Below are 8,011 nucleotides of genomic sequence, written 5' to 3'. Positions count from 1 at the left end.
CCAAATAACACTCTAACACGTATTTTTTATTTGTAACCGAGAAGTCAGATAGCAGTGTTCGTAGAAGTAGCTTTAAAAATACTTAAGCAGTTCTTTAATAATGAGATATTATAAATAACAGGTTTCACCCCCTATTTCATCCTCTTAGGTTTAAACTACTAAAAATGCTGAAACACACATTTCTTTATTTGTGAGAGTCTCGGGTCATACGCTGCAAGAGACTTAACGGCAGTTCTGTGCTTGGAACTCATCTCCGTTGCAGACGCCGTTTTGAAGGCTACGTATCTATATCTACGTCTACATGCATTGCATGGGGGCTTAATAAAATGTAATGCAAATAATTTTTTGGTAGCTGTATGTCCGGTTACGCAAGTCTCGTAAACGGCTGGCCCTGACGACTAATTGTTACGCTATCTGACTGCATAGAATGACAACAAAGAATGAAATGAAATTTTCGTTAACACCATTAATTAATTAAGTCCCCAGCAACTATAAAACCTACGAAACCAAAGCACAAGTATAACTGTTCTGTGTGTGGGAGTGTGACTCAACGCACATCTGGCACGGTTCTTCTTCAACAAGACAAGAAATTTTAAATACCATTTACTGACGTGATAAAAGAAATTTAGAAATACTACAATTGCGTAAGGAAAGCAGAATTACACTCTAATACAAGAACACAAGCCAGATGCTTTGTTGACTGAACCTGTAATGGCACATTATTCAGGACACACAATAATAAGAAAATAAAGAACAGTAGTTAGTTACCTTAATTTATATTGACGAAAAGCACTCAGATCATTACAATATCTCCATTAGAATAACATCTGCTATCTCTCCCATCAATAACTGCATAAACATGGAACAACACTGTCCACTACCGCATCCCACACTGACTTCTGCTACAAGCAGTGTCCCGCACAACTTCTCGGCAAGAACTGCCTGCTGCTACTTCTCAACACGCACTGCCAGTGGAGGCGGCGGAACAATACTCTCTCTGGCGCGATTTTTGGCGCTGTGGCTCAGTGTAGCCACCTTTCATATGCCCTTCCTCCACGGGCTAGAATTTGATGGTATTTTTGCCAGCATTGGTGGTGAAAATACCACCAAATTCGTCAAAAAAAATACAGACAAAAATAAAAGATCATATTAATACGTAAATATCATATAACTAGATAAAATTTTGGCTTTGCACTGACCTTACAATAGCCTAATATATAAAATACACTAAGCAATACAAATTCTTTCATACATGTGACTTTACATAATAGTTTACAGAAATATCATGTGGTTAAACAATTCAATCGATAACGTCAGCAATGACGAATATGAGCAGTCTTATAACTTTTCACAAACAGTAATACACAAAAAATCAGTTAATACAAATATTCACAACAAGTAGTTCACAGTTCCAGCAGTAGCACCCAGCACTGTTGAATAGGTGCTGACAGCAACAAGTGACATCATCTCAGTAGAAGCAGTCCATCAGTGGCACCCAGCATTGTGGAACAGGTGCAGACTCCAACGGGTGACATCATTTCAGTAGAATCAGTCCATCAGTGGCACCCAGCATTGTGGAACAGGTACAAACAGCAACAGGTGACATCATCTCAGTAGAATCAGTCCATCAGTGGCACCCAGCATTGTGGAACAGGTGCAGACTCCAACAGGTGACATCATTTCAGTAGAATCAGTCCATCAGTGGCACCCAGTAATGTTGCGTAGGTGCAGACAGCAAGAAGTAACATCATTTCAGTAGAAGCAGTTCGTCAGTGGCACCCCGCATTGTGGAGTAGGTGCAGACTCCAACAGGTGACATTATTTCAATAGATGCAGTCCATCAGTGGCACCCAGCATTGTGGAACAGGTGCAAACAGCAACAGGTGACATCATCTCAGTAGAATCAGTCCATCAGTGGCACCCAGCAATGTTGAGCAGGTGCAGACACCAAGAAGTGACTTCATTTCAGTAGAATCAGTCCATCAGTGGCACCCAGTAATGTTGCGTAGGTGCAGACAGCAAGAAGTAACATCATTTCAGTAGAAGCAGTTCGTCAGTGGCACCCCGCATTGTGGAGTAGGTGCAGACTCCAACAAATGACATTAAACAACTATCACTGATTACACTGTTCCTCAGCACAAATTAAACATGTCCTCGTGGCACCAATCATGTAGAAACAGTACAAGTAACAGTCCATAATTTCATCCCTACTCAGACAGTTCAAGCATGAACAATAGTTTGAATACACTTACAAATGCTTTTACAATGCTTTTACACTAAACATACAAATCATAACAAACACACAAATGATATCAGATAATTGTTATATTACTATTACAAATACACAAACATCAGTTAATATTTTTGGGTGTCAGTGCAAGCCACTACAAACAAATAAAATAATATTTAGGAGATAGGTGGCTAGGATTAGGAAAGGAAAACACTCAAAACACACTCACTCATCTTTCATCCACATTAAGTACTACTGTGTAATTTTTGTATAGTGTTAACTGGCTGAATCCACTTCTGTCAAATTTCATGTTCATCATGTGTATCAAGTAGTAGTGACAGCAATGTATAACAGTCAATAATTGTTAAGTCAACGTCATAGTCATCATGTCAAGACCAATGTTTGCCAAGCCAGATCAAAATGTATGGTTGCTGAACAACTGTCAGTGTGCCAAGATATGCAATGCTTCCTCTCTCCAAAAAAAAAAAAAAGTACATACTGCTTAGTGATTTAACAAGGTGTGTGTAGACAATCTTCCTTCCATTTTAGTGTTCTAGTCTGCTCTCTTCATCCTCCTTGTTCCATATAGACCAACAACAAAAAAAATATGCACCTCACTTACTTTACTTCTTATCCACCAAAGCTCCAATCAACTTCATATAATCTCAATACCTCTATAATACCTCTTCAATACGTCGCTACATATAAACCTTATTGCCAGTTTCATTTCACTTCCATAATAACTCTTTCCTCTAGTCAGTTTCGTCGATAAAATCCTAATGCAAACCTCCTCATCCCATACAATCCGAAGACACACTGTCAACACACAACCTCTGTGTAATCCATCTGACCAAAATCTTCTACTCATTATGAATTATAAACAAAGAATGCATACATGACCTCTAACAGACTTAGTTCGAATAACTCTCAGTAATTAAGTACGATTACGGAGTGTGAATGATCCTAATATTTCACAGTGTGTACACCACTTCAAGAATTATGACAAACAGAAGCAAACATGTGGAGTATTTCTTGTGTCAAGTGTCACTTCTATTTCAATTGCTCACGAAAAATGCAGTGTAATAACTGTGTTGGTATGTCATGTCGTTAGCTTCCTTCCTATTGGCATACATTTATACAGCTTTCATAAAACCTCCAGCTCATGTGACTTCTATGACGTTTCTTGTAGTAAAGTCGCTCGTCGAATTACTGCAGTTCATTTTCTTATGTTAAAATATAAAGCACTGAGCGTAAGCAAAACAAGCAACAGCGAGTAAATATACCAGTAGTGAACAGAATGTCAACAAGTGGATGCAGCACAATTTCTATAACGAGGCTCTGCCAAATAAACAATCTATAATTAATACAATAGTGTAACCTAAACTCTATGTTCATACACAGTACAACAGCATTTCTATATACCAAATTAAAGAGTAGTTGTGACAACAAGCAGAAATGTGTAACTGTGCAATCGATACGCATAGCAGTAAACATATATCTTACGTACGAAACAGGTCATTAGCATCGTATCTTAATAAGTAAACATGAAGGCGCAAGCAGATAAATCACAAAGTATAACTTACATACCTAACCACATCAGCACAATTAATCAGGTGACAATTATAATTTAAATAAATAGGCACAGCACGCACATAATTAAAAAATATGACATCAGTGAAAAAGCAGTGCAGCCAAGCGATGCATAATATACACAAGTTACAATCCAGTACATTAATAAAAATTGTCAAAATCAGTTAACGTACGCAAGCACGTCGCTTCACAACTAATTTCATAGAACATGTAATTAGCACAAAGTATGAATCACGTAATCGCGAGCAGCAAATTACGTCTAAAGTACGTACCTAAGTGGAAATATGTTACCTGAAAAATAATCTCAATTAATAGTTACCTTTTTTAGTTTATTACTTCTTCTTCGAAATGACATTTTTCCTGAAATTTTCTCGATAGCAAGTCGTCTTAACGTCGGACACGCACAGAATTTACCTGAAGTTCTTAAATACCTTATAGAACAGTATCCTGAAAAATACTGAATGTTAATAACAGAATTCATCAAGTCACTATAGCTTTATACTGATTTTAATCGGAGAAATTAGACTGTGTATTTATTTACGGCTGTCAGTGCATTCGCACTGAGCGCTCGATCAGCTGTAGGCGCGTGACGTAGAAAGTGATTGTTTGCGGTCAACGACTGCCCTGTGCGGCGCAGACTTGACTGTTGCTTTGAGTATACGCCGCCGCCAAAACACAGCGCGGTATCCTTGTACTCTCCGCATATTTACATATAGCTGTTCGTTTCTCACAAGTATGTCATTCTACAAAAATTTTGACGTTTGATATATGATGTATTCCCTTAGAGCGTCGTGATTTAAGAGTTTCTACTTCTACAGTGTTATCATGAATAATTTTGCGAATTCTATATGGGCCGTTATAAAGCAGAAAAAATTTGCGACACAAGCCTTTTCCTTTGTGAGACAAACGGTGAGACTTAATTAACACTTTCTGACCAACTGACAAGATTTTTAAACGACCAGGACGCTTAGCTGATTTCTCTCTTCTAGCAGCCGCAGATGCAATATTCTGTAGAGCCAGGTTGACAACTTCAGAATGCCGCAGTTTCCGTGAAGGCGGAAAAGGAACGATTTCAGAAATGCGATTTGTCGGTGCTTTGTTTTTTAATATCAGTATAGGCGGTAAAGAAGTTGAGTCATTAGGAAGTTCATTCAGAATGTTTTGAAAAATATGAAGATACTGATCCCATGTTCTGTGATTCTGATGACAATAAAGACGACACAATTTATTGATTTCCTTCATCCATCTCTCTGAAGCGTTAGATTGAGGGTGAAAAAGTCAAATGAAGATTGGTTTAATTTTACGACGCCGTAGAGTATGAAGCCAAATTTTAGAACGAAACTGTGATCCATTATCTGATATAACCTTATCAACATGACCTACTTCTTTAAGAAAATGTTTGATGAAAGCGTTAGATACTGAACGAGCTGTTGCTTTGCGTAACGGTGTAAAACACACATATTTTGATGTCAACTCCACTGCTACGAAAATGTACGCAAAACCATTAGTAGAACGAACCACTGGACCGAACAAATCAACTGCAGCCATGTCCTTTAATTTCGCTGGAATGATAGGAAACAACGGTGCTCTGTGAGAAACTGTTGGCGGCTTAGCCTTTTGACATAATTTGCATTTGGCCAGAACAGATCGAATACGTTTTCCCATATTACTGTGTAGCAATTTTCCGTAATTTATGAAAGCATTTTCTGGGACCAAAGTGTGCATAACTGAAATGCGTATACCAAATCAGCTTATTAACCCACTCATCAGGAATACAAACTAACCAAACAGAGTTGTCGACCGATTTTCGTTTAAAAAGAATGTCATTGCGAACTAAATAATGCTGTCTAATCGCTACGCTTTCCTTTCTCCTCAACTTCTCCTTAATGTCCTTCCAGATTGGATCCTTATTTTGCTCCTTAGCGATGTCCTGGAGCGAAGACGAAATAAAGTTCTCAAACGCAACACCTTGAATATACATCAAACAATAATTGTTTTCCTTGCAGTCCTCTTCAGCACTTTGTTTCAAACCCATAGGTGCATGTGATAAAGCATCAGCAACAATATTTGAAGAACTCTGTATGTAAACAATACTAAAATCAAATTCCTGTAGGTACAACGCCCATCGTGACAATCTGCCATGAGTTAATTTTGTTGACATAAGAAATTCCAGAGCTCGATGATCGGTGTAAACCTTAGTATGTCTGCCAAACAAAAATGTCCGAAATTTTGTAAAAGCCCAAACAACAGCCAAAGCCTCAAGTTCCGTAATCGAATAATTCTTTTCTGATTTAGAGAGAACACGACTTCCAAATGCAATAGTCTTTTGTACTACAACGCCGTTTTCTTCTATCTCTTGAAATAAATGTGCACCTAGCCTTTTGTATGATGAGTCCGTTGCCAAACAAAAATCTTTAGATAAATCCGGATGTGAAAGAAGTGGAGCAGCAACTAAAGCATCACGAAGTTGTTCAAATTCTGACTGAGCTTCCTCATCCCAACACCAATTAGATTTCTTTCCAGATAGTTCACATAAACGAGGTGTGGCCAAATCGTCCAATCTAACAAAGCGTCTAAGAAAATTACAGACATCAAGGAAACTACGAACATCACGTTTTGTGGTAGGAACAGCATAATTACGAATAGCGTCAAGTTTTTCTGGATCAGGAAGAATACCTTCTGTAGAAATAATGTGACCGAGAAATTTCACCTGTGAACGACCAAATTCAGATTTCTCCAAGTTCACAGTAATGCCAACTCTTGCAAAGATACGTAACAATGAATCCAAAATTTTGTTGTGCTCACTCCAAGAATGTTTAGCAATAAGAATGTCGTCAACATATGAAGTAATATTGTCACGAAGATAAACAGGTAAAATTTCATTTAAGCTACGAATGAATGCTGCTGAAGATACAGTAAGTCCAAACGGTAATTTCCGAAATCACTTTTAGGTAATATAGTCATATCCGGTTATTTTTTCACACGCTCTCTAGATAGATTGATAGTTGAAGAGTTGTTTCGATAGATGCAAAGAATAGTAAAAGAGTAGGCAGCAGTGCAGAAAACTAAAAGAGAAATAGCACCACTACAGTTCGGGGCCCTATGCTCGCTACGGCACGTATTCACTTAGAGTAGTGAATCCCCTGAGGACTTTAATAGCTGCACATAAATTTCGGTTTGTGACTTAATGGCCAATTTGGTGGAAGTGCGTACATAAATTGATCTAACCATGCACATGGATGTATGTCATTCTTAGAATTGCGGAAGATCTTAAATTTCCGAACAGTCAAAAAGTGTTTATAGTCGAAGTTTTCGCCTCGTGGCGACAAAGACCTACCGCGTCTGTCCCAGTCCCAATGTCGATTATTGTCAAGTTCGCGCGCCTGGCGCTCTCTTGTTGCATTCCGTAAGTGAAACAAATTATTTTCTTCAAACCCCTCTGGTATCTGTGATTCTAAATTTCTTTTGCCGTCTTTTCCTACGATTTCACCTTCAATTTGTTTGACTTGCTTTTTTAATGCCTCAAATTCCCTTTTCACGCGTTCATTAAATTTTCCCTGATTTTCAACATGTTTATTTATGCTCTGGTACTCTTCGGTTTCTGAAAATGGCAATGGAGCTGTGTCATCTGAATCTCTGTCCCCATTTAAACTAAGATTTGTCAATTTATCTGAAATCTCCTCCACTCTTTCCGATAAGTCACCAATTTGTTCTTTCTGTTTATTTTCGTCTTCCGTAAGTGTCGCGACTCGCGTTTCAGTATTAACGCATTTAGTAGTTAACTGTTCATACTGTTGTGTTAGGTTATTTAATCTGTCATTTGGTACGGATTCCTCGATTCTCTCAAATATTTCTTCCTTATCTTTTGCACGTTGTAAATTTAACTCTGAAAATTTCTGTACTATCACGCGATCTCTTTCTTCCTGTTCTCTATCCTGTTCCCTTTGTCTAATCTCTACTGCAATTAATCTATTATTGTGAGAATTCAAAATCGGTTGTACTTCTTCTGTAATTTCTTTCTTTAATTCATCTTTCATGTTTTTGAAACATGTCCCTATTCGTGAGTCTAACCGTGTTTCCATTGTTCCCATATCAGTTTCTAATCGTGTTGCCAAAGTTCCCATCACTGTTTTTAATTCAGCTCCTAACTGCGATCCAAGTGAGTCTAACCGTGTTTCCATTGTTCCCATC

This window comes from Schistocerca cancellata, chromosome 10 (genome assembly GCF_023864275.1).
Source record: "Schistocerca cancellata isolate TAMUIC-IGC-003103 chromosome 10, iqSchCanc2.1, whole genome shotgun sequence".
Classification (NCBI taxonomy): domain Eukaryota; kingdom Metazoa; phylum Arthropoda; class Insecta; order Orthoptera; family Acrididae; genus Schistocerca; species Schistocerca cancellata.
Note: the sequence above shows the minus strand (reverse complement) of the source record.